Genomic DNA, 968 nt, shown 5'->3' with positions numbered 1-968 from the left:
CTGGGGCAGCCCCGCGAGCCAGCGCCGCCTCCGGCTCCGCTGCTGCGTAGGAGTGTCGCGGGCTTAATTTGCAAGTCAGCAGTTTATACAGCACTTTTTGTTTGCAGCACAGCTGATGAGCTGCAGCCTGAGGCCTCACATCCCAATCAACGGCATTCGCACAGCACAGGCTCCTCCGGCTCCTTCTCGCCCGCACGCTGTGCCCAGTGCTCTCCTGGCAGAGCTTTTTGACATCTGCAGGCTGGGGAGGAGGGATGTCCCACAAGACACCTTTCCACGTAGCCTTCAGCACAAAAGGGTTTGGAAACTCCTTAATCAAGGCAGCGCTGAGCCACCACAGAAATCCTGGATCTTAACCCCATCTCTGAACCACACATTTATGAAAAGCTTTCAGACACGTGGGAACTAAATGGAGACCGCAACACTTGGAAGGTTTCTCCATTTGCCTCCCAGGATGCTCCTGCTTCTTTACTGTTGCCTTAATTATGACCTTGCTCTGTGCTTTCCTACGGCGAGGGCACAACCCTGACCGAAGGGAACACCAAACTCTTCCTCTGCTGCCATCTCACGGGAGCAGAGCCTGGGCAGGAGCTCTGCCATGGCTGGGCAGGAGACCGTGGGGCCCCAGCACACCGAGCATCTCCTGCAGCCAGTCCCCAATCTGCTGCCCAGTTTTTGCCTTCTCTTCCCTTGACACAGTTTTCCAAGACAAGATTTGCTCATTTTGCCGATGGCCAGAAGTAAAGCTCCCGCCTCCCGTTGCTGGGGATGTCAGGCACAGCAGGGCCACCCAAGCACACATCCAGGCCACAAGCAGAGGCAGAAGAATCAGCTGCAAACAGAAACTCACCGCTGCTAACCCATCACACCGGTGACACAGACGGCTCATCCGTGGGACCAGGCTGACAGACTCGGGAGCTGCCCCCAAACCCCAGTCCCTGGTCTAAGACGGCACCTCTGCAGCAGAG

This window comes from Buceros rhinoceros, unplaced genomic scaffold, assembly GCF_000710305.1.
Source record: "Buceros rhinoceros silvestris isolate BGI_N320 unplaced genomic scaffold, ASM71030v1 scaffold31215, whole genome shotgun sequence".
NCBI lineage: Eukaryota > Metazoa > Chordata > Aves > Bucerotiformes > Bucerotidae > Buceros > Buceros rhinoceros.
This window is presented reverse-complemented; position numbering follows the sequence as displayed.